General features: G+C 40.5%; 2 long non-coding RNA genes and 1 other non-coding gene across 3 annotated transcripts in view; 2 read left to right on the top strand and 1 right to left on the bottom strand.

Moving 5' to 3' along the window:
- Positions 1-26,283, top strand: part of LOC130708580 (uncharacterized) — a 74,792-nt gene that overhangs the window by 32,200 nt on the left and 16,309 nt on the right. The gene's annotated exons all lie outside the window — the stretch shown is intronic.
- On the bottom strand, positions 1,373-4,247 carry LOC130708579 (uncharacterized). The gene is made up of 3 exons (XR_009008800.1): positions 3,750-4,247; positions 2,788-2,868; positions 1,373-2,576 (listed from the first exon to the last, which is right to left on the bottom strand). It is a non-coding gene; the product is annotated as an uncharacterized LOC130708579 (long non-coding RNA).
- LOC114237821 (U6 spliceosomal RNA) lies at positions 4,151-4,253 on the top strand. Its single transcript, XR_003623305.1, has one exon. It is a non-coding gene; the product is annotated as a U6 spliceosomal RNA (small nuclear RNA).

Raw genomic sequence — 26,283 nt, forward strand, 5'->3', positions numbered from 1 at the left:
TAGTTGCTCTGTGGCATGTGGGATCTTCCTGGACCAGGGATTGAACCCATGTGCCCTGCATTGGCAGGTGGATTCTTAACCACTGCACCACCAGGGAAGTCCCTGGGGTACATGTATTTTTTTGAATTATGGTTTTCTCTGGATTCATGCCCAGGAGTGGGATTGCTGGATCATATGGTAGCTCTATTTTTAATTTTTTAAGGAACCTCCATACCTTTCTCCACAGTGGCTGTTACCAATTTACATTCCCACCAACAGTGTAGGAGGGTTCTCTTTTCTCAACACCCTCTCCAGCATCAGTGGTTTGTAGATTTTTTGATGATGGCCATTCTGACTGGTGTGAAGTGATACCTCATAGTAGTTTCGATTTGCAGTTCTCTAATAATTAGTGATGTTGAGCATCTTTTCATGTGCCTCTTGGCCATCTGTATGTCTTGTTTGGAGCAATGTCTGTTTAGATTTTCTGCCAATTTTTTGATTTGATTGTTTTTTGTTTTTTGTTTTTTTGATATTGAGTTCATGAGCTCTTTGTATATTTTGGAGATTAATCCCTTGTCAGTAGCTTCGTTTGCAATACTTTCTCCCATTCTGCGGGTTGTCTTGTTATTTTGTTTAAGGTTTCCTTTGCTGTGCAAAAGCTTTTAAATTTAATTAAGTCCCATTTGTTTATTTTTGTTATTTTTATTACTCTAGGAGGTGGATCAAAAAAGATCTTGCTGCAATTTATGTCAGAGAGTGTTCTGCCTATGTTTTCCTCTTAGAGTTTTATAGTATCAGGTCTTACATTTAGGTCTTTAATCCATTTTGAGTTTATTTTTGTGTATAATGTTAGAGAATGTTCTAATTTCATTCTTTTACATGTAGCTGTTCAGTTTTCCCAGGACCACTTATTGAAGAGACTGTCTTTTCTCCATTGTATATTCTTGCCTCCTTTGTCATAGGTTAGTTGACCATAGATGTGTGGGTTTATCTGTGGACTTTCTATCCTGTTCCACTGATCCATATTTCTGTTTTTGTGCCAGTACCATACTGTTTTGATGACTGTAGCTTTGTCATATAGTCTGAAGTCAGGGAGCCTGAGGACTTTGGATTTTGATTAGAGAGTCATTTAAGCTCAGCATCTGGAAACTTAAACTTATGGACATTAAGAAGCATAAGCTTAAAAAAATACCCATTAACCTTAATGTCAGACTCATATTTTTGTAATCTATTTGAAGTGTTCCTTAGTAACTAATAGGTCTTGTTTTGAAGAAAAAAAAATATATATATATATGTATAAAATTCAGCCACTCCTCTAGTTTCACTTCAGTTTTTTCCTGCTCAATCCAAGTAAAACGAAATGAGAGAATTTTTTAGAAATTTTATTTTTTTATTGACGTATACTTGACATACAACATTCTATTCGTTTCAGGTATACAACATAATGATTCAACATTAAAGAAATATTTACAGCAGTTATCTTTGGGTTGTGGGATTGGAATGGTGTGTGTGTGTATATGTGTGTGTGTGTGTGTGTGTGTGTGTATGTGTGTATAGTTTCCTTCTTGATGTCCCACTTTCCACTAATCATTGCTTTCACACTTGCAGACTCCTATTTTTTTTAAAGGAGCTCACCTACTTACTGGTAGCAGGTGTAGGTTTTCTTGTTGAATGCTCCTGCCTACAAGATTTTAGTTTCTCAAGGACCAGGCCTAGGCCTCTACCCTGTCCCTCTTCCTCTGGCCTGGCTCGCCCAGCCTCAGGCTGCCCCCACCAGGTCCTGGAGGGTGTCCTGGGCAGATGAGAGCCTCTTGGCCCTGTGCCCCTTGATCCTTGCACTCTCATGGGCACCCCACATGGGGTGAGGGAGAAGGGGAGGCAGCCGGTCCAGGTTTGGGTAAACATGGTGATGGGAACCCACATTGCAAGAGCCTCGAGTTCTCTGTACCAATCATTAGACTTTCAGAGTTGCATAAAGTATAAATCCGAGGCCCAAATGCTTACTAATGTCGAATCAGCACAATAAACAAAGTAATCAATAAACAAAATAGTCTGGGAGGAACAGACTAAACTCAGAGCCTCTTCCCATGAATAAGTATTTGTGGGGACAAAGCATTTTTGGAGAAGTGAATCAGCTCATTTATCTGTAGAGATCTGGGGAATTGTCGCAAGGGCCTGAAAGGGTAACAAACATAGGAAACTCTCAGTGTTGGTATCATCGTGAAAAAGCCTTTCATGGAAAGGAGAGAGACTAGCACAAAATGTGTTTCCTCCCCTTAAACCATAGATTCTTCTCCTTGCCATGCTTTCCTGCAGACAAGGAAGGCCTCTAGCAGAGAGAGTGAGAATAGAAAGGGGAAAGGAGAAAATGGAGAGAGGACATGGGAGCTGGTAATGAGGATGAAACCCCGAGAGGCTGTGAGTACTTCAAACTGGACCATGAGTCATAGAGTGACGCATAGGTCTGTGGGTCAGTTTCCTTTCTTTGCCCCCAGATCTCGGCATTATCTTGACTTTCATCTCTGTGTTCTGCTTGTAGCATCTATATTCCAAAGGGCAAGGCCATTTTTAACATCTTCATAGCTCCTACATGCTTCCTGTTGGAAGGCAAACTCGTTAGAATACATCTACATCCCAAATTAAATATAATTTTTTGGTAAACATTTTTGACAGGATACTACGTTGAACCATAGGAAATTGCCATTTTTACAGACCCCCAGAACAGTCACACATTAGTGGTTTCATATTGTTCAATCTAATAATTTTGTCTTTGAAAGTATTTGGCTGTAAGTTCTGTCTTTAATTGACCATTATTTGGAATTCCCTGGTTGTCCAGTGGTTAGCACTTGGTGCTTTCACTGCAGTGGTCCTGGTTGGGGAACTAGGATCCTGCAAGCCAAAATAAATCAATAAATCAATAAATCATAATTTACCATTAGCTAAGATTTCTCTGCAACTACTACACAGAGGCTGGGAATTTACGTAAACTGAGAACGTGTAACCTACAGATTATTATTCGAGGTAATGACACTTTAGATGCTCGTAAGTACGAAAGGGAATAATTGATGGCGTTGACTTAAGTGGCATCTGTAAACTGTCCTTTAAACATTTATTAGCTAGAACCTCCTCGTTGTTTTTATTTCGGGGCTGTGGCCGGTTGGCTCCTGGTGGCGGGCTCGGATGAGTGATTGGTGTGCGGCAGGTTTATGAGAGGAGATGCTGGGCTGGCACCCGTGGGGGAGGGGAAGGAGCCACACTGGACAGAGGCTGGGCTGTAGGGTTGTCACAACCCGCCTCAGCAGCCGCATAGAGAGCTTGGAGCAAGGATGGTCTTCATGCTGTCCAGTTTGGGGCACCGGTTGCTGGATGCAGGCTGCCATCTGCCCTGGGAGGCGACTGTCCAGAGAGGGCCAGCAGCTGAGGGCTTTAGCCAACGATGTTCCCAGCAGCTGGGGAAACAACCCTGTTGTCCTGACGTGGGGCTCTAGTTAGCAAAACACAGCATCCACGACAGTGCCAATTTTTTTTAAGGTCTTCTTGTAGCACCCTAGCACTGGGCCTGGGGGGCAGAGGGGTCAATGGCCTGTGTGAGAAGCTGATGGGGCTTGAGGCTTTTAAATAGACTTTTGGCTTTTAGGGAGAGAAAGGCTTTCAAATAGACTTAAGAGGAAAAGGGAGGGTATTGGGTGAGACTTGCCAGCAGATGTCAAGGTGGAGAGAGGTCTGGGTAGGGTCCCAAGTCCTGCCTGTTGGATCCTCAGTGGTCTTACCTGTGAATCAAGGTGGGTACAGACCTGATGAACCCCATCTCTTCTTCCAGCCCTAGCACTGGGCAGTGCTCTGAGTCTCACCCCAGCGATCCCAAAGTAGAGCAAATCAGAGTCACTAACTGATTCAGATTTGAATTAGGCAGTTTGTGGATCTTTTCCTCGTTCCTTGCTCACTCCTGGGGATTGGTGAGTCAGAGATGAAGGCAAGATCCAAGCCAGGCCATTTTACAGAGAATCACATTGATTTCTCCTTCCTCTGGCTCGGGACTCTGAACAGGCACATATATGAATAGGACAGTCCGTTTCATTACCAAGCAGCAGGCAGCAGGTCACAGAAAGAAAAAAAAGAAAGAAAACTTGGAGAGGAGCCAAGAATTAGAAAACCAATGGCTGAGTCACACGCCCGCTGTGTTCACTTGGGCAGCACATGGAATAATACAGAGACAATTAGGGTGGCCCCTGTGCAAGGATGACACAGCAACGCGTGAAACATCCTGTATTTTTTCAGGGGTGATGAAAAAGTTCTGGAGATGGATAGCAGTGAATGGTTGTACAATGATGAGAATGCACTTAATGCCAGAGAACTGTGCACTTAAAATGGTTAAACGGTAAGTTTTAGGTTATGAATATTTTGCGACAATTTATTAAAAAAATGGACATGGCTGTAAGGGATGGAGGGTTGGATAAAGATGTCATAAAGTAAAAGTCATGCAATTACACGGATGAAATCAATTACAGCCAAAAAATAGCAAATCTCAAAACCCAAATGCAGGCAGCGACGTGCGCACCCCGGCATAAATACAAAGTAGCAGAAAGAGCCAACCTGGATATCAGCTGGGTTCAAAGCCTAACTCTGCCACTTCCTAGCTGTGTGACCTTGGATAAGACACCCAACTTCTCTGAGCCTGTTTCTTATTTATAAAATCAAATGATGACATTGGGGCATCCCTGGTGGCGCAGTGGTTAAGAATCTGCCTGCCAACGCAGGGGACATGGGTTCGAGCCCTGGTCCAGGAAGATTCCACATGCTGCGGAGCAGCTAAGCCTGTGCACCACAACTACTGAGCCTGCACTCTAGAGCCTGCAAGCCACAACTACTGAAGCCCACGTGCCACAACTACTGAAGCCTGTGTGCCTAGAGCCTGTGCTCCGCAACAAGAGAAGCCACTGCAATGGGAAGCCCTCGCACTGCAACGAAGAGTAGCCCCTGCTCGCCGCAACTAGAGAAAGCCCACGTGCAGCAACGAAGACCCAACGCAGCCAAAAAATAAATAAATAAATAAAATAAATCTATTAAAAAAAAAAATTCAGAATGCCTGTGCTTTAGTCATGGTTCTGCCACTGTGAAAACATGGGCAAGTGACTCACTCTTCCTGGATTTTGATTTTCTTGTTGTGAAACAAGAGTTGTACTCAATGACCTCTGTGATTAGTTCCTGCTCTAACTTGCTTCTGAGCTTCACAATTTCAGAGCACTCCAGACCTTTACTGGAAAGTGTGTGTCCGGGAAAGGTGAAACTCAGAAGAGCCAGTTCTGTTAGTTTGCTAGGGAGACCATAACAAAAGTACCAGGAACTGGTTGGCTTAAACAATGGAAATGTACAGTTTCATAGTTCTGGAGGCTAGAAGTCCAAGATCAAGGTGTCTGCAGGGTTGGCTCCTGTGAGGGCTTTGAAGGAGAACGTGTCTCCCAGCCCTCTCCTCGCCACTGGTGGCTTACCAGCAGGCCTTGGCGTTCCCGTCTTCTCTGCCTTCATCTTCACGTGGCATTCTCCTTGTGTGTCTCTCTGTCCCTATGCCCACATTTCCCTTTTTATAAAGACACTGGTCATATTGGATTAGGCCCACCGTAATGACCTCATTTTAACTTGATTACCCTTGTGAAGACCTTATTTCCAAGTAAGGTCTCACGCTGAGGTACTAGGAGTTAGGATTTCAACATATCTTTTTTGGAGGACACAATTCCACCAGCCCATAACAGCAATCATAATACGTGGTTAAATATTTCTGTATGGAAGGAATGAAGAAGTGGACTAAAAATAGGTCTTTGAATTTTTTCAGTTAGGTGATACCTTTTTCTTATTTCTCTGGAATACCTGAAGTTGAGTTTGTCAGGTATTATCGGGTTTGAGATGCAGTGTCCTTTCAAATGCTCCCCTCTAAGGAAATTTTACGCGTTCCTCTTTTTTTCTTCTCTTCCCTACTTGCTTGTTCCCCTCATTCTTTTGTGTCTCCAACTCTTATTGTATTAATTCTTACTCCATTCTCCTTCATCACCCTACCTGGATCTCAGAAAATAAGGGAATATCTGTTCTTTATTCACCATCCAGAGTAAAAATGTAGCCATCATTCTCACTGAATCATGACTTCTGCTTTCAAAGCCTCTTTTCTTCCTCCCCACTTTTCCAGGGACTCAGAAACCTTGGGCCTGGAAGGGGCCTGAGATGTTTTCTGAGCCCAGAGGTGGCTTGGGTCTCCTTGAACGGCCTATATTTTTAGGCTGGGCATGACCATCTCTCCGCTTTTCAAGTATATTAGATATCTCTTTCTTATGTCAATTTAAAATCCGTTTCCCCATTCTGTCGCCCGTGAGCTCTCTAGAGTGTGACAGAGCGAAGCCATTGCATCTCCCACGGGAAGCCCTTGGAAGCAACACCGGCCACACAGGTTCAGACTCCTCGTAACATTTGAGAGGTAGTTTTCTCTGGTTCTACTAGTTATTTAGCCAGTCAGCTTCAGGGTCTGGGACTAGTTAGCTGAGGTAACTTGGGTGGGTGATATAACCTCTTTGAGCATCAGGGTCCACATCCTTGAACTGAGTTACAGCTAAAAGACTTGAATTTAAAGGGCCTGCTTTCTTCCTGTCTAGCTTCACTTTTCTGAATCTCAGAAGATCATAGTACTGGGGGCTTCCCTGGTGGCACAGTGGTTAAGAATCCACCTGCCAATGCAGGCGACACAGGTTTGAGCCCTGGTCCAGGAAGATCCCACATGCCATGGAGCAACTAAGCCCGCGAGCCACAACTACTGAGCCTGCGCTCTAGAGCCCACGAGCCACAACTACTGAGCCCGTGTGCCACAACTACTGAAGCCCAAGCGCCTAGAGCCCGTGCTCTGCAAGAGAAGAGTAGCGCCCACTTGGGGCAACTAGAGAAAGCCCACGCACAGCAATGAAGACCGAGTGCAGCCAAAAATAAATAAAAATAAATAAATTTATTTTAAAAAAAAGATCATAGTACTTACCTTCCCTCATGGGACTGCTGTGAAATCAAAGGTGATAGTATTTGTCAATTTTGTTGCTGTTGCTGTTGTTGTTGTTGCTAGTAACTACTGCTGCTGCTGCTACTGTAAAGGGCCTGGCAGGATTTCCTCTTTCTAGGCTGGGTTAACAGCAGAAGTAAATAAAAAACTTTTGCTGCAAGTCACCCTGAGCTTATAGGAAGTGGTTGGGGACAGGATGTGTGGGAAAGCCAGGAGGGTTATACAAAGAATTATTTCCAAAAAAAAAAAGAATAATTTCCAACCTGTGACCCAAGTTCTGATTGTTAGCCAACTTCTAGAGCTGTCTGGGAAATGGCCAAGTTCAATTCTTAGAAGATCAAACCTGGGAGAAGTGCATTCACTGTTTCGGAACAAATTAAGCAAAACACAGGATGACTGGCATCCTTTTGATCCCGTCCCTCATGCATATCAAGAACTAGCTCCCTTTGATTTCAGAGACTTTAAGAAAAAAGGTACAGAAATGAGTTCTTTTGTTTAAAAAAAAAATCACAAAAGAAAATAATAGGGGTTTGTATCTTCCTGGCTGGCCCTCTTTCTCACACATCTGTCTTCTGGCGTGAAGTAGAACAACAGAACTCTGTGTGGACAGATTACAGTGCACTTACCAAGAGAACTGAATGGGCCCTCCCTCGTGGATGTGGCTCAGAGACTCCCACTGGGTGGCACTGATGGCCACTTGGGTCCTTTCCACGGAACCACTGAGCATTATTTCATCCTTGGGGTTTGCAGGGTGAGTTTGCAGCCATCCTGGGCTTCTTGTCGCCTAGTGTCTAAGAGAGCATCTGGTGGTCTTTCCAGTCACTCTAATGAAGAGAGCAGAGAGGTTGCTTTCAAGAGCCCAAGGGCTTCGCATCTGTCATGCTTACACACGAATGATTTTAGTATCCAGAGAATCACATCAGGAGCTAGTTAAAGCCATTCCTAAATTATTTATCTGGGTCAGATTTTTGTTCGCTCTCTTATTCAAGATGAAGAGACTGTTGCTCTGATAGTATCACAAAACCTCTTAACGGATCTTCCATGTTTCCTCTGTGCCTTTCTGATACCCTAGTGATTGTTCATTTTTGTTTGGGACCTGACCTTGGTATAAAAAATCTACAAAATTTACCCAAATCTTTATTACCTCTACGTGTAATCAGCTGAAAACTTGTTATGTAGCATTGGTGAAACCACCTGATAGTGGTATGAATGTATATTCAGAGATGACAGAACTAAGGAATTTGAAACTTTATCATTAAAAAATAAAAAAACCCTAAAGTAAGCAAAATATACATAATTTTTAAAAGATTAAGGTGCCCATATTAGAGCAGTCGTTCTCAAGCTTTTCTATTTATCAGGGTTACTGCAGTAGGTCCTTGGCATAGCCTTTCAAAATCTGTTTTTTAAAAACTCCACTGATGGGGGCTTCCCTGGTGGCGCAGTGGTTGAGAATCCGCCTGCCAATGCAGGGGACACGGGTTCGAGCCCTGGTCTGGGAGGATCCCACATGCCACGGAGCAACTAGGCCCGTGAGCCACAATTACTGAGCCTGCGCGTCTGGAGCCTGTGCTCCGCAACAAGAGAGGCCGCGATAGTGAGAGGCCCGCGCACCACGATGAAGAGTGGCCCCCACTTGCCACAACTAGAGAAAGCCCTCGCACAGAAACGAAGACCCAACACAGCCATAAATAAATAAATAAATAAATAAATAAATAAATATTAAAAAAAAAGAAACCTGTTCATTAAAAAAAACAAAAAAAAAACAAAAAAAAAACTCCACTGATGATTCTGATAGGCTCCATTCCACAAAATAGTCTTTTATATTTTTAAATTCAAACTCTGTCACCACTGGCCCTTGTGCTGTTAGTTGTTCTCACTAACTCAGTTAATTCCCTTCACTTTAGTTATAAACCATAAGCTGAACTTATTTATTGCATACTTTAAAAAAAATATTTATTTTTGGCTGCGTTGGGTCTTTGTTGCTACGTGCGGGCTTTCTCTAGTTGCAGCGAGCAGGGCTACTCCTCATTGCGGTGTGCAGGCTTCTCATTGTGGTGGCTTCTCTTGTTGCAGAGCATGGGCTCTAGATGCATGGGCTTCAGTGGTTGTGGCATGTGGGCTCAGTAGCTGTGGCTCGTGGGCTCTAGAGCTCAGGCTCAGTAACTGTGGCGCACGGGCTTAGTTGCTCCGTGGCACGTGGGATCTTCCCGGACCAGGGATCGAACCTGTGTTCACTGCATTGGTAGGCAGATTCTTAACCAGTGCGCCACCAGGGAAGTCCCTATTGCATACTTTTAAAACATTTAGACTAACTTACAAAATCTTAGCTAAGGAATTCTATTGCTCACAAAGTAATTTCTCTTTCATCCCTTGTTAAGCTTTTATTTCTTTTGTCTTTAATCCTCTTCTAGCTAAAAACAAAACAAAAAAACCCCAAGAAAAACAAGAGGAGTGAATAATTTGAGAAAAATCCTTTAAGTGGACATATACATGTGTTTTCATGCGCGTAACTGTGTTAGCCTGGGGCTTTTTGGGTTGCAATATCAGAGTCTGCCTCAAATGAGCTCAAGCAGAAAAGTGAATTTATCGGCTCATGGAACTGGAAAGTCCAGGGATGCAGCTGTGTCAGCTTGATTCAGAGGATTCGAATCACCCCAACTTCCTTCATGATCTGAGCCTTCTTTTCTCTCCTTGGACATAGGCTTCCTCCATGTGGCTAAAAGCAGTGTCCACAAGCAGCCTGAGATTCACAAACCCATAGCCACGTACCCTAATAGAAAGACCTCTCTTCTAATGTCTGCTTATTAATTCTATGGACGACTCCATTTATTACCCCTGCTTGGGTCCCATCTCATTGCTGTGATGGTGCACTGTGATTGACAGCGCCACCTAGACTATACGGAATGCAGAGGAACCCTCCAGAGAAAAAGTTGCTCTAGAGTAGAGGTTAGCAAAATTGGTTTCTCAAGGGCCAGAGAGTAAGTATAGTAGGCTTTATGGGCTACATAAATCACTGCTGCATATTCTTTTTCTTCTCCTACTAAGCTTTCTTTCACACTGAGGAAAAAGTACTGGGAATAGGATCAAAATTGAGCAGAAAAAGGAAAATAGGGACAAAGGAAAAGAGGGAATGCAGAAAAAATGGGTGAGAGTAAATTGGAGCATAATTTAGAAAGTATTAAGGCCATATTCCTTATTACAAAAGAACAAAATGAGCTCTAGAGCTGTGAGGCTAGAAAAATGATTATTGGCATCCACCCTTTATGAGAGTAAAAGGAAAATTCATTTCACTTAAATAGGAGCAACTGGAAAAGACTGTGGTTAATGTCCATACAACGTTCTTATAAGAAAAAATATAAGGAGCAGAATAACGTTCCTTCAGATAATGAAGGCACACAAGAAGGACATGGTCACGAAAGAGATGAAAACCATAGGCTAAATTTAAAAAAAGCTAAAGTGAAATAAGAAAATGGTAGAAGCATGGAAGAACAACATAAATCAAAGGTTCAGAAACTCATACATGAAGTATTTGGAAAAATAGGAATATTTGAAAATAAAGGTGACAGAACTACCTCAGACAAGTATTGGAAACTTAAAATCATTTCAGAAATAAAGATTAAACTATACTGAATATAAGAGCAAATAAACACATCTAATTCATTTTATTTATTTTTATATATTTATTTTTGCTGTTTTTTGAAATATAGTTGATTTAAAATATTATATTAGTTTCAGGGTACAACATAGTGATTCAATATTTTTATAGATTATAGTCCATTTAAAGTTATTATAAAGTATTGGCTATATTCCCTGTGCTGTACAATATATCCTCGTAGCTTATTTATTGTATACATAGTAGTTTGTACCTCTTAATCTCTTACCCCATCTTGCCTCTCCCCCCCTTTCCTCTCCCCGCTGGTAACCACTAGTTTGTTCTGTATGAGTCCATTTCTGTTTTGTTACATTCGTTTGTTTTATTTTTTTAGATTCCACACATAAGAAATGACATACAGTATTTGTCTTTCTCTGTCTGACTTATTTCACCTAGCATAATACACTCCAGGTCCATCCATGTTGTAAAAGGCAAAATTTAATTCGTTTTTATGTCTGAGTAATATTCCATTGTGTGTGTGTGTGTGTGTGTGTGTGTGTGTGTGTGTGTGTGTGTGAGAGAGAGAGAGAGAGAGAGAGAGAGAGAGAGAAAGAGAGAGGGAGTGAGGGAGATATCACATCTTCTTTATCCATTCATCTGTTGATGTATACTTAGGTTGCTTCCATATCTTGGCAATTGTAAATAATTCTGTGAACAGTGGGGTGCATATATCTTTTCAAATTAATGTTTTTGTTTTCTTTGGATGTATACCCAGGAGTGGAATTGCTGGATCATATGGTAGTTCTATTTTTAGTTTTTTTGAGGAACCTCCATATTGTTTTCCATAGTGGCTGTACCAATTTACATTTCCACCAACAGTGCACCAGGGTTCCCTTTTCTCCACATCCTAACCAATACTTATTATTTCTAATCTTTTTGATAATAGCCATTCTAACAGGTGTGAGGTGATATCTCATTGTGGTTTTGATTTGCATTTCCCTGATTAGTGATGTTGAGCACCTTTTCATGCACCTGTTGAGCATCTATATGTCTTTGGGAAAATTTCTATTCAGATCATCTGCCATTTTAAAAATGAGATTGTTTGGGGTTTTTTGTTTGTTTGTTTACTATTGAGTTTATGAGTTCTTTATATAGTTGGGGTATTAACCCTTATCAGATATGTGATTTGAAAATACTTTCTCCTATTCTTTAGATTGTCTTTTTATTTTGTTGATGGTTTCCTTTGCTGTGTGGCAACTTTTTAGTTTGATGTAGTCCCACTTGTTTATTTTTGCTTTTGTAGCCTTTTTGCTTTTTGTTGCCTTTGCTTTTGGTGTCAAATCTAAAAAATTATTTCTAAGACCATTGTCAGGGAGCTTATGTTTTCTTCCAGGAGCTTTATGGTTTCAGGCTTTGTGTTCAAGTCTTTAATCCATTTTAGTTGATTTTGTGTATGGTGGAAGATAGTAGCCCAGTTTCATTCTTTTGCACGCGGCTGTCCAATGTTCTCAATACCACTTATCAGAGATAATATCCTTTCCTCAATGAGTGTTCTTGGTTCCTTTGTAATAAATTAATTGACCATATATGCATCGGTTTATATTCGTGCTCTCTATTCTGTTCCACTGATCTATGTGTCTCTTTTTATGCCACTACCATCCTGTTTTGATTACTATAGCTTTATAATATAGTTTTAAGCCAAGCAGTGTGATGCCTCTAGCTTTGTTATTCTTTCTCAATGTTGCTTTGGCTACTCGGAGTCTTTCATGGTTCCATCCGAATTTTAGGATTATTTGTTCTATTTCTATGAAAAAATGCCATTGGAATTTTGATAGGAATTGCATTGAATCTATAGATCACTCTGGGTAGTATGACTATTTTAATAATACTAATTCTTCCCGTCCATGAGCACAGATATTCTTTCCATTTATTTGTGTCTTCCTCAATTTCTTTCATCAATGTCTTACAGTTTTCAGAGTATAGATTTTTCACCTCCTTGGCTAAATTTATTGCTAGTTATTTTATTCTTTGTGATGCAATTGTAAATGGATTGTTTTCTTATTTTCCCTTTCTGAGAGTTCATTATTAGTGTAAAAAAACACACTGATTTTTGTATATTGACTTTTGTATCTTGCAACTCTAATGAATTCATTATTTCTAACAGTATTTTTTATGGAGTCTTTAGGGTTTTCTATATAAAATATCATGTCATCTGCAAATAGTGACAGTTTTACTGCTTCCTTTCTGATTTGGATGCCTTTTATTTCTTGCCTAATTGCTCTGGCTAGGATTTCCAGTACCATGCTGAGTAAAAGTGGTGAGTGGGCATCCTTATTTTGTTCCTGATCACAGCAGAAGAGCTTTTAAGTTTTTTCCCATTGTGTTTAATATTAGCTATGGGTTTGTCATATATGGCCTTTATTATGTTGAGATATGTTCCTTCTATACCAACTTTGATGAGAGTTTTTATCATGAAAGGATGTTGTTGAATGCTTTTTCTGCATCTATTGAGATGATCATATGATTTTTATCTTTCATTTTGTTAATGCAGTGTATCACATTAATTAATTTGGAGATGTTGAACCATCCTTGCATCCCTGGAATAAATCCCACTTGATCATGGTGTATGATCTTTTTAATGTATTGTTGAGTTTGGTTTGCTAATATTTTGTTGAGGATTTTTACATCTGTGTTCATCAAGGATATTGGCCTATACTTTTCTTTTCTTGTAGTATCCTTGTCTGGTTTTGGTATCAAGGTAATACTGGTCTCATAAAATGAGTTTGGAATTGTTCCCTCCCCCTCTATTTTTTGGTAGAGTTTGAGAAGGTTTGGTATTAATTTTTCTTTAAATGTTTTCAGAATTCACCTGTGAAGCCATCTGGTCCTGGACTTCTTTTGTGGGAGGTTTTTGATCACCATTCAATCTTCTTACTAGTAATTAGTTGGTTCAGAATTTCTATTTCTTCCTGATTCAGTTTTGGTAGGTTGTATGTTTTTAGGAATTTATCCATTTCCTCTAAGTTGTCCAATTTGTTGGCATATAATTGTTTATAGTAGTCTCTTATGATCCTTTGTATTTCTGTGGTTATCAGTTGTAATGTCTCCTCTTTCATTTCTGATATTTATATGAGTCTTCTATCTTTTCTTGGTGAGTTTGGCTACAGGTGTGTCTATTTTGTTTATCTTTTCAAAAAACCAACTCCTAGTTTCATCGATCTTTTCTATTGTCTCTCTTTCTCTTTTTGTTTGAAATCTTTCTCATTTCTTAATGTAGTCATTTATCACTATGAACTTCCTTCTTAGAACTGCTTTTGCTGCATCCTGTAAGTTTTGATATGTTGTATTTCAATTTCATTTGTCTCAATATTTTTTGGTTTCTCTTTTGATTTCTTCTGTGACCCACTGGTTGTTCAGTAGCATGTTGTTTAATCTCCACATATTTGTGAATTTTCTACTTTTCTTCTTGTAATTGATTTCTAGTTTCATACCATTGTGGTCAGAAAAGATGCCTGACATTATTTCAGTATTCTTAAATTTATCAAGACTTTTTTTGTGGCCTAGCATGGGATTTATCCTGAAGAATGTTCCATATGTGCTTCCAATAGGCTTTTTTTTTTTTTTTTCCTCCCCTGTGCTATGTGGCTTGCGAGATCTTAGTTCCCTGACCAGGAATTGAACTCGGGCCCCCTGCGGTGGATGCGCAGAGTCCTAACCACTGGACCACCAAGGAATGCCCTCCAACAGACTTTTAAGAACTGCAGGACAATTGAGGAAATTTGCACACTGACTAGATAGATATTTGATGATATTAAACATTGTTATTTTTAGGTGTAATGAAATATATTACAAACAATGAAATTTGGGTTTCATTTAGAATGGGGTGAAAATGAATTCCTTCTCACTTCTGATATTCTATCATAGGAATCAGCTCATTGATAATGCTAAAAATTTGTTTGGAATAGATGCTACTATTCCTCATTAAGAAGTGTGCTTATAGATATATGGGTTATTTAAGTGTCAAAAACTTTTGAAAAGGAGCTAGCTCTGAACACAGACATATAAATCTTCAGATATGTGATAAGCTGTGAAAACAAAAAAGAAGTCATCGACTATGCTACAGAATGCTATCTTTCTCACATTACTCTGAAAAACAGAGATAGGTTGAAAAACTAGTTCTTTTTAGTCTACTTAAATCAAAACAGAAATACTGGTTCAGATTATTTGAAAAGACCTGATTTGTTCTTTCGGGCTAGAGCTTCTTTAAGCAAATGTGTAAATTCATACAAATAGAAGAACTGAAAGACAGTTTTTCTGCAAAGTACTAATTATCACTCCTAATGTGGGTGTCTTAGAATGAAAGTGTTAAGTATAATCTCTTTGAATATTCTATATATTCCATATATCTCTGTATATCTATACTCTCTCTGCATATTCTTAAACCAGTAGATTTAGAAAAGTTTTCAAAAGTGAGATTGGATCAGGATATGTGCTGAATTGGCACCTGGGCAGTTAGATTTCTTTGAGTGTTCCAGTCTGAAGAAGGACATATTCCGATCAAAGGAATCTGTCCTGTGTCTAATAGGCTCAGCCCCCTTTACCAGGGTGTGAGTGCAGGATCTCCAAGTGCGTAGTCTTCGCAAGTTGCTCCCAGTTTCCCACGGTACCACGTACACTGGAAAACCTTTGAGAGCTTAAGGAAGAGGTCAGAGTGGAGAGCCCACCTCTGGTTCTTTTCATGGTTTTGCCCTTAGGGGTTGGTTGGTTGCAGATTTGTTAGGGTGCCCTCACCTCCCTCTTTATGTTCTTTGCTCTCTTTTCACACAGCCCGAGCTGGCTGAGGTGGCAGTCTGGGTTGCTGGTGGACCTTCTGGATTGCCTGCTCTTTCTTTCCCCACTTGGAAAGCTCTGCACATATGATTTCTTATTTTTCACCCCTTGTCCCAAACCTGCAGGCAGTCAGCTGCCTGAGAAGTTGTTTTGATGAGGTTGATACAGCCCTTCTCAGCTCCTACCGGCTCCTCAGTGAACAGCCTAGGTCAGAGTCAGAAGGCACTAAAAACAGCTGGAAATGCCCTAGCTAGTCATTCTCAAGTAGCTGGGTCAGATGAGGCACCCGAAGAAAAGAATCATAGAGACTGAGGTACAGCCCTGAGACCCGCAAGTGCTGATTTACGGAAAGCCGGTGTGTGATTCTGGCAGCAGAAGAGCAACAGACACGCACGCATTCACACACACCCATACTGCACACACCCTGCACACACATTGACCAAGCACTACAGAACCTCGTGGAAAAATAAAGTGCCAGTTGTACATCTAGAGTTTGGCAGAGAGTGGCTCTTGGAGGGGGCCTTCCTGGAGGAATGATAGAAGGCCAGATCTGGAGTGAGGTGCTGCATGTGGACAGGCACAGGGGTGAGGGAAAGAAGGAAGGGCTCTTCATCATGGCTGATGCAGTGCAGTCAGGAAGACGAGCATGGTGGCTTGCGGAGTCGCGCAGCCCCGGCTGGAAGTCTCACTCTGTTCCTCACTAGCTGGTTACTTTCTCTTTGTTTTCATCAGTTGTTTCACTTCCAAAGTGGGGATGATGACTACCACAGAGAGCTGCTGAGGGAAGGCCATTCATGCAAAGTACCTAGCATAACATAGAGTTAGCGAGCGTAATTTTTCCTTTCTTTCTTCACCTAGGAAATGGCACAATGAGAAAGTTTGTTTACTCACCACATTCCTGAAGCTCATCCGGTTATAGTTGGAGCCCCTAAGTTTGGCTTAGGAGCCCACATGATGTGGGGCTTCCTGGAGAGCTACGATCTTGTGTGTATAAGACCAGGGTGGGTGATTCTGTACTGGGTCCATTTAGGCCAGTGGTTTTCAACTGCAGGTCATGACCGTTAGTGGTTCAAGATCCCAATTCTGTGGGCTAGAACCAGCATTAAAAAAACCCAGTAGTGTAGGATATAACCAAACAGAACAGATTTGGCTGTATCAGAGGGCACTGCACCAAGTAAGGGTTTCAGTAACATATGTCTATGTGCGTGACGGAGTTGCAGTATGAAATGTGTTTCTTACTGAAGGTTGTTGTCAAAAAGAAAAAACAAACAGGCAAAAATTATGGTGTGGAGGATCAGAGATTTTATTTAGGGAGTTCTGACTACCCTGGGAGTTCAGGCCTTCTGACCAGTGAATTCCTGAGGAGATCTTTGTACCATTTGTAGTAATCTGGGGGGTCTGTTGGGGAACGATCTCATTTGACCGTTTTTTGCATAAAGCAGCTGGAAATTCTAGTCCGGAATTCCCCAGAAGATGCAGATGAATGAGGGCTACTTGAATGGTTGACCCATTCCCACTGATCTTTTTGCCTTAAAAAGCATGAGTATTTGGCTCCAGGTAACGAGGACCTGGGGGCATGGAGTAGGAGAGGCAGGTGGAGGGTGAGACGTGGCTGGACCGTGAGGGATGGAGGGAGGAAGAAGCGAGTGTTGTAGGATTATGAAGCACCATTAGCTCAGCAGGTACCTAGTAAATGTCTTCCGGGGGTCAGGCCCCAACTTAGACCTGAGACATGCATGTGTGGCTAAAAGGTCAGGCATTGTGCCCGCCCTCACAGAGCATAGCATCTAGTGGGGAAACAGATAAGGGCCTGCCGAAGTAAATATTTATTTATTCCAATGAGTTATATTTTTTTGCCTATTAAGAGTTAATGTGTCCCTGGATGTAACATGGGACTGAAATAGCTTTTTAACTGTTTGTGGCACATATATTACTTTGTTCTCTGTTCCTAGTTTCAAAACTAGCTGACAGGGAATGAGGTATTTCTCCCTCTCTGTGTATATACATACACACACACACGTGCACACACACACACGTACACATACATACACAATGCTAAATTAAGTTGCTTGTGAGTTTTGGGATCCTCAGTTTTTTCAATGGGCTAGTGACTCCCAATGGCAGAAAGCTCTCCTCGCCTACCTCCAGCAGTTGGAGAAACTCATTTCCAGAGGAGTCCTGGGCACCTCGCTGATGAGGCCAGCACTTGTAATTTTGTTTATCAGAAATGCTTTTTGTCATTTCCTGGTAACAACAGCAATACTTGCCCCTTGTGGAGAACACAGATAGCAGAGAAAAGTATAGACCTAGAACACTTTTGTACATGGAAATTATTGTTAGAAACCTCTTTAGAGGTTAATTTTTTCCAGGTTATCATATGTGAAGAGGAGAGGAAAGAACATTTTAAAAAAATTGAAGCATAGTTGATTTACAATGTTGTGTTAGTTTCAGGTGTACAGCAGTGATTGTTTTATATATGTCATCTACTCTTTTTCAGATTCTTTTCCATTATAGTTTATTACAAGGTACTGAATATAGTTCCCTGTGCTGTACGGCAGGATCTTGTTGTTTATCTATTTTATATATAGTAGTTTGTATCTGCTAATCCCAAACTCCTAATTCATCCCTCCCCCACCCCCTTTCCCCTTTGGTAACAAGTTTGTTTTCTATGTCTCTCTTTTGTAAATAAGTTCATTTGTATCACGTTTTAGATTCCACATATAAGTGCTATCATATATTTGTCTTTCTCTGACTTACTTCATTTAGTATGATCATCTCTAGGTCCATCCATGTTGCTGCCAATGGCATTTTCAGTCTTTTTTATGGCTGAGTAATATTCCACTGTGTCTATGTGTGTATATGGGTGTGTGTGCATTACATCTTTGTCCATTCATCTGTTGACATTTAGGTTGCTTCCATGTCTTGGCTATTTTAAATAGTACTGTTATGAACATTGGGGTGCATGTATCTTTTCAAATTAGTTTTCTCCTAATATACGCCCAGGAGTGGGATTGCTGAATCATATGGTAGCTCTAGTTTTAGTTTTTTAAGGAACCTCCATACTGTTCTCCACAGTGGCTGCACCAATTTACATTCCCACCAACATTGTAGGAGGGTTCCCTTTTCTCTACACCCTCTCCAGCACTTATTATTTGTAGACTTTCTGATGACCATTGTATTGACAGATGATTTGTAGACCATTCTGACTGATGTGAGGTGATACCTCATTGTGGATTTGATTTGCATTCCTCTAATAATTAGCAATGTTGAGCATCTTTTCATGTGCCTACTGGCCACCTGTATGTCTTCTTTGGAGAAATGTCAATTTCGGTCTTTTGCCCATTTTTAAATTGGTTTGTTTGTTTTTTGCTATTGAGCTGTATGAGCTGTTTGTATATTTTGGAAAGTAAGCCCTTTCAGTCGCATCATTTGCAAATATTTTCTCCCATTCAGTAGGTTGTCTTGTTGTTTCGTTTATGGTCTCCATTGCTGTGCAAAGGCTTCTAAGTTTGATTAGGTCCCATTTGTTTATTTTTGCTTTTATTTCAATTGTGAAAGGACATGTTTTGCCATTACTAGTTGGAAATGGTTTGAAGTCATTCTCCTCTTTCCTCCCTGTAGGAAAAATGCTGTGACCTTTGTTTCCTCAGGCAGGCTAGGGTGGGGACAAGTTGTATAAACCTCACAGAACCATTCTTGGCCATCTTTCACAGTGCCTTGTTCTCTAAGCAGAAAGGAGGACACTGCTGGTGAAGTTTTAAGATGGAAGTAACAAGGTTTGTAAAGCGCTTATAGTCCTGCATCAATATTTGGGTAGTGGTTTATATAGAGCAGTGAGTCTCAACCAGAGATGATGGGTGTTTACGAATTCTCTGGTGGTTTATCCAAACTACACAGACCTGCTGTATAGCACAGGGAGCTCAGTTTGGTGCTCTGCGGCAACCTAGATGGATGGGATGGGGGTGGGGTGGGAGGGAGGTCCAAAAGGGAGGGGATATAGGTATACTTATAGCTGATTCATTTCATGTACAGCAGAAACGAACACAACATTGTAAAGCAATTATACTCCAATAAAAAAAAATAGAAACGAACATTGTAAAGCAATTATACTCTAATAAAAAAAATTAGAAACAAACAAAAACAAAACAAGAAACAAACTACACAGACACTTTTAACTGTCATATCCAGGAATGTATCAGATGTTCAGGAGTAAGTGTATGTTTCAGAAAAGCCCCACAGGTAATTCTTATCCTATCCCTCTCCTACTCCACCTACTGATACAAAGGGGAATGCATGGAAACCCTGCTCAAAGATACAGACAGTAGAGTTGAAAAATATAAACAGTGGAAGCTAAAGGGTTCCGGACAAAAATAAACAGGAGGCACTATTTCTCAGATGCATCTTTTCCTGCAGTAAAGCGTCCACTGACATCCCTAAATGTGGCTTCCCGGGCATCAGCATAACCTGAAGGGAGACAGCTCTTTGCCAGAGGTACATATTATCCCCAAAGCTTGGTAAATACAGCTCTGAGCCAGAGCAGGAAGGCTCTCCTCCTTGTGAGTGCCACACTTTGTTGGCACGGCTTGGGAGCCCAGTGATGTAATGCCTTGTTCAGAAATCCCAAGCAAACAAGTCCTCTGATTTAAAGGAAAATAGCAGCAATTATTTTCAGTAAATTATTTAATTTAAAAAATATTTTCATCCTTTTGGCATCTTATACTTTAGACATGTCTCTTGTAAGCAGCAAATAGTTGGATTAAAAAAACATTCTTTTAACTGATTGTGTGTTTGTGTAGGATATGTTTATGTACTATTGACATATATGTTATATATATTGAATGTATGTAGCATGCATCCTATTATTATTATTATTCTTTTGCTGTTTTTGTCCCACTTGTTTTTGTTACCTTTTCTCTCACTTTTGGCCACCTTTTGAAAAATTTTGATCTTTTCCTGTTAGTTTGAAAGTAACATACTTTGTTCCTATTCCTATTAATTCAACATACATACTTAACCAAAGTCTAAAATTGATCAATAAGTTTAACCTCCTTCTGACGATTCAAGTGCCGTAGAACACTCTGAATTCCATTTACCTTGCTCCTGAGTTATGCTATACCTGTAGACTTTAAATATTGTTTAACTTAAATCCATAAGACATCATTGTTTCATAGTTTTGTTTAGTTGCCCCACATATATTTACTACTTCTATTGCTCTTCATCCATCTCTTAGAATTTTCTTTAGTGAAGGTTTGCTAGTGACAACCTTTGAATTTGGTGATCTGAAAATGTCTTTATTTTCATTCTTGAATATTTTTCAAGGGAATAGGGTTCTACGTTGGTAATTATTTCCTCTTAGGTCATCGCGTTGTCTCCTGGCTTCCACTGCAGCTTGTGGGATCTTAGCTCCCTGACCAGGGATCGAACCTGGGCCCTCAGCAATGAGAGCACAGAGTCCTGACCACTGGACTGCCAGGGAATTCCCACAATCTCTTTTTCTCTGGCTGCTCTTAAGACACTTTCTGTACTATTGTTGATTTGCAGTTTCACTATAACATGTCTGGGTGTGGCTTTTTAAAATTTATCTTGCTTGGGATTCACTGAGCTTCTTTAATCTTTCACTTGTTGCTTTTTATCAGTTCAGGTAAATCCTGAACCCTCAGATTTTGAAATATAGCTTCTACCCCATTTTCTTTCTTCTTCTTCTAGAGCTCTGATTAGACATACGTTAGGCCCTTCCGCTCTCCCATGTTGCTTACCTTCCTTTTGATTTTGTCCATTTGTTTTGTGTTGTGTTCGGAATAATTCCTTCTGACCTGTCTTCCCTGGGGTTCCCTCTACGGCTGTCTAATCTGATTGTTAATCTCAGTTTCTGTATTTTTTATTTATACAAATTCCGTTAATCCCTTTTTCAAATCTGTTATTAAAAAGATTTCCTATTCCGTGTAGCTTCAAGCTATTTCATTAACAAAAATATTATGCATATTTTATAATGTCTCATAATTTCTGTATCTGAAACTTTTGGATTTTTTTTGTCACTCTCATTCATGGTGTCCTGTTTCCTTGTGTGATTACTTTTTGAGTTGCTCATTTTCCTTAGAATATTATTTTGGGAATTCTTTGAGGCTTAGGATGAAACCGTATCCTTTCAGAGAGGATTTGCATTCTGTCAAGCATTTAGGGAATTCTCCCAGTCCAGTTTAATCTAAATTTACAGCTTGAGGTTTTTGTAACATGTACGGGGTGTGAATTTGGGTTGCAACTAGGTGCAAGGGCTAGCTTGCAGTGACAACTTGTCAGAGGTTTTTCTTAACTCGGTCTGCCCAGAGCTAAAGCAACTTTTCTTGCAGGGCCCTAGTGGTGTTGGGGTAAAGGTTTACTACTGGTTCACCCTCATCCTGAAGTAGCCCTTTGCAGGACCTGCTTTATAAAGGGTCTTTGATTTCTGTTCACATGTCCTGTCAGGCCCTAGAAACTGAAGTTCATAGTCCTCAGGTTTGGTGGATACCCCAGGACAAAAGTACCTTCAGTACTTGGTTCTCTATTCCACATCCCATTTTCACTTGGATTTTGACCTAGTAATTTCTTACTGATCTGTTTGTTAGTTCAATACAAAAAAAAAAAAAAAAAAAAGTTACCCATTAGTTTTTGTTGGTTTTTAGTGAAAGCCGGTCAGAATTATCTAGTCTGTTTACATTTCTGGAAACAGAATCATCTAGTTATAAAAATACAGAGAAAGCTTTTGTCAAAAGTTTGGTGGTGCTTGGTTTACAGAGAAGATTCTGTTTCTCCATCTGTAAAAGAGACGTTTAAAATAGCCACCAATTTTGGAATCTGCATCAGTGAAGTCTGTAGAATCCCTTGCGAGTTGAATTAAAATCATATTTACTTACTTTGCCTTGTTCCGAAAACAATTTAAGGTGATTAAAACCTTAAAATTTCTAAGAGCACCACTAGACGTTCAAATAAAGAGGGAAGGGCATTTGGTAGAGCGCACCCTTAGTCTCTGCTCTGCAATTACAGGCATACGTCATTATTTTACTGCACTGTTTTACTGCGCTTGTTTTTTTTTTTTACAAATTGAAGGTTTGGGGCAACTCTGCATGGTCAGATGATGGTTAGAATTTAGCAATAAAATATTTTTAAATTAAGGTACATACATTGTCTTTTTAGACATGCTATTGTGCACTTAACTGACGGCAGTATAGTGTGAACATAACTTTTACAGGCACTGGGAAAGCCAAAAGTTCATGTGACTCACTTTATTGTGATGTTTGCTTTTTTGAGGTGGTCTGGAAGAGAACTCGCAATATCTCCGACGTCTGCCCGTAACTAGGAGCTCTCATGGTGGAGTCTGTGTAGCAACCCCCTTAAAAGTTATATGCAAATTGTTTTATTTGCAAATGAGAGTTTTTCTCTGAAGAAGGTCCACAGCTGTAAGCACAGTCTCAGAGGTCTAAGATCCAAGGAAAGTTATGAACTACTTAAGTACATACAAGGAAATCTTAGGCAAATAATTTATCCTCTTTATATGTTAGTTTTCTAACCTATATTTTGATGAAACAAACACTTCATGAATTTACTCTAAGGGTCTTCCAAAAAGACAGTAATATGTGAACATGCTTTGAAAAAGTTATCCGTGTTTAAGAAAACAACTTAGTAAAACGTTCTACTCGTTTTCTGTTTTTTTTTTTAAACACTTATTAAAGTGTTCAGGGTACTTACAAAGGGTACCAAAACACTGTAGAAAAGTGTTCATCTTAATGACATTTATTCAACAAACATTTAAATATACTGAATGCAGGAGATACAGATGAATAAAACACCATTCTATATTGCCTCATGCAGGACCCAGAACCATGGATTGTAAGAGCTGTTTTAGAAATACACTCAGTACCTATGGAGGCCAGAGGAAGGGCATGTGGGGCGGGGATGGCAGATGAGCGAGTTGTTGCACAATTCTTGGGGGCGTTACCACCTAACACCTAAAATGAGTTAGCCAAAGGCAGCGTTAGTAAGGAGAGGAGTGGGGAAATGGTGTGATGTGTGCGCACGTGCAGGACTGTGTGTAGGCAGAGCAAGTAGGTGCTGCTGGCACAGAAAACAGAGGGCAAGCCATGAGGCTGCGTGTGTGGCAGGGGCCAGATCAGGGAGGGTTTTGTGGGTTAGGTTGGATTCTGAGCATTATCGTGGGCTAAAGACAACACCAAATGCTTTAAGCAGGGGACTGAAATGATTCGATTTTGTTAGAACACTTTTTTGGTAGTACACAGCAGGAGGGGGGAGGGGGCTAAGGATGGAAAATCTAGTTAGATATTTTTTGTATTGTTTCAGCAAGAGATTTGTGCGCCTAAAGTGGGAGTGGGAGAGAAGATAGATTATAACATTATTTAGTAGGTAAATCGATAGGAATGTGTAATTGAGGACATGTGTAGGGGTAATGGAGAGGGAACTCTCGCTCGGGCGGTTGGCTGAACCCCCAAATGAGGTAGAGAATCAGGAGGAATATGCTAAGTTTGGCCTTGTCGTATGTGAGTAGGTATCTGGGTGGAAATGCATCACAGGTAGAAAAGTCTGGGCTAAAGAGAGAAATGCGTGGAGGCTTGAGTCAACAGGTGATTGCTGAGAGCATTCGAGTGGCTGAGATCAGCCGAGATAAATATGGAGATAAGTAGGACACGCCAAAATTGAAAAGGTAAGAGTGTGAAGAGCCCCAGAGAGAGAAGGCACCCGAGCTGTTCCAGCACAAGATGAAGCAGTTTCAAGGACTGAATTACTAACAGTGGCAAATACAGGGGAGATCCTCCGGTAAGATAAGAACTAAACATATTCGTTTGACACTCAAGAGGCCTCTGTTTTGTTTAATAAGGGATGAGAACCAGATGGGAGATGAACAGCAAGTGAGGCAGTAAATGGAGAGGAAGTGTACACAGAGTTTGGATATGAAAAGGAGAAGGGCGACTAAGCTGGTGCTATCAAGGGAGTGACTTTTTTTTTTTAAGGACTGGAGAAACAGGAACATGTTTGCTGGCTGAGGAGGAAGGACTAGAAAGGGAGAGGTTGAAGATAAGAGTTGTTTTTGCCCAGGCTCAGAGTTCAGGCTACTTAGGAAGACCTAAAAAGAATTAAATGTGTAGTCAATCCATCAGGAGGGCTCCTCAGCCCAACAGCTGAACCATCCATCTTAATAAAAACTACAGAACGTCTTCCCTAGTTTACCTCAAAGAAGTAACAGCTCAGTAGGCAATTACAAAATTAGATAAGAAAATAAAGTAAGTCAGGGTAACTATATTTTTAATACTATTTTGCTGCCAACCAAAGAAAGATGCTTCTTTTCTCTGGGATGAACGTAAATCAATGTAAACCAAAATTGTATTTTTCTGCAGAGATTATGCTATAAACTGGTAGAAAAGTCAATTGACAGCTTATTCTACTCGCCAAGAGAACAGTATGAGCCGTGAAAAGTGGTAAAAAGATCCCTTGTGAATATACCAACTAAGTCACCAAGAGTCCTATATACCAATAAGGTGAGGGGTCAGTCAGCCCATGTGAGAGCATGCAGGCAAAATTCTTGATTACCAAGGACCCATTTTCATGTTAGTTAAAAAAAATTTTGGTGAAGTCGGTAATTTGAGTGAGTCTAAAATTCCATTCAAGAATATATTTCTCTTTGCTGGAATAACAAATAAATAAGTTTTAATGGAATGAAGAACTGTGAACCAATTAAGATAGAGTTGTCTCCGTGGGGAATAAATAATAATTAGAGAAACTTTTGAATAAAATAAAATAATTTGAGGTGGGAATAACCTGAATACCTGAATAAGAGGTGACCGATTTTAACTGGCACAGAATGCTTTGGCTGGTTTCTTTAAAAAAGAAAATGTGACTCTTAAAACATTAAAAACAAAAATTCAAAAATGTATTTAAAGGCTGGAACACTTGGGCCTATGTCAGTTGAAAGGGGATGCTGCAGCAAGCTAGCAAAACCAAGAAATTTTAAACCGAGATTATTCCTTCCTTCCGTCTATTCATTAACTCAACAAATATTGCTTAAGCATCTGGTAAAGGACATCAAGCCTTTGGCAATACACAAAGCACTTTTTAGTCAGTTTGTCCACGCATGTTTGGACCTTTCCAGGAGGCGGAGCTCCTCCTCTTGCAGGCTCGCCTGCGTCAGCCATCTCCACTGCCTGATCCCTTTGAGGCTCACACCCCTCCTTGCTGCTGCCTCCTGCTCCCTTCCCTTCATTCACTGAACACACTGCCACCTGACTTAGTTTTCCTCTCCACTACGCCTCTGGATGATCTTAATGTCCACCTGTCCAACCCACTTGTCTTTTTAGGTTTCGTGATCTTGTTTTGTCTCCAATGATCTTCCTTAACTTCATGTCGCCACTGCAAGGTCATGCCTTGGATCGTACTTCACCGCGAACCTGCTCCTCTCAGATCACTAATCCAAGTATCCTGGTCTCAGGCTAGCATTTTCTGTCCTTCCCAAGCTGCTTGTTCAACAACTCCCAGTAGATCAGAGCTGTCGTCAGACTGTCCATTGGGCTCTCTACTGTCTTCCCAACACTGTGTGTTGCCTTCACGTCCTTACCTATTCAGTTTAAGTGCCGTAGGACCCTTTTTCAACAACTCAAGTTTAATAATTATTCAGTTATTGTCCTTTGTTCTATCAGACTTATCTGGCAAAACTCCAAGTATCTCAATTTTCTGTGTGTCTGTACCTAGGCATCAGGGTGTTACTAGGGAGGGCAACAAAAATACAACCACAAGAGGCAAATTTTCAGTATAAGTTCTCAATCACCAACTAGTTGGGGAACTACAGAATGGTGTGGAGGACCCAACACCT

Source organism: Balaenoptera acutorostrata, chromosome 7 (genome assembly GCF_949987535.1).
Source record: "Balaenoptera acutorostrata chromosome 7, mBalAcu1.1, whole genome shotgun sequence".
NCBI lineage: Eukaryota > Metazoa > Chordata > Mammalia > Artiodactyla > Balaenopteridae > Balaenoptera > Balaenoptera acutorostrata.